Raw genomic sequence first — 212 nt, 5'->3', positions numbered from 1 at the left:
CTGAGCGGGGGGCGGACCCGGCTCAGGGGGGCCATGTGTCGGGGGGGGCTGAGCGGGGGGCGGACCCGGCTCAGGGGGGCCATGTGTCGGGGGCGGGGCAGAACGGTTCCCCCCCGCACCAGGGGAGGGAGGCTGCCCAGGCGATAGGCAAACGAAGCTCCCCGGAGGGAAGTGAATCATCCAGCAATGCCCGCCCCCTTCTGTACAGGGCC

This window comes from Terrapene carolina, unplaced genomic scaffold (genome assembly GCF_002925995.2).
Source record: "Terrapene carolina triunguis isolate 2854851 unplaced genomic scaffold, T_m_triunguis-2.0 Scaffold35022, whole genome shotgun sequence".
Classification (NCBI taxonomy): Eukaryota; Metazoa; Chordata; order Testudines; family Emydidae; genus Terrapene; species Terrapene triunguis.
This window is presented reverse-complemented; position numbering follows the sequence as displayed.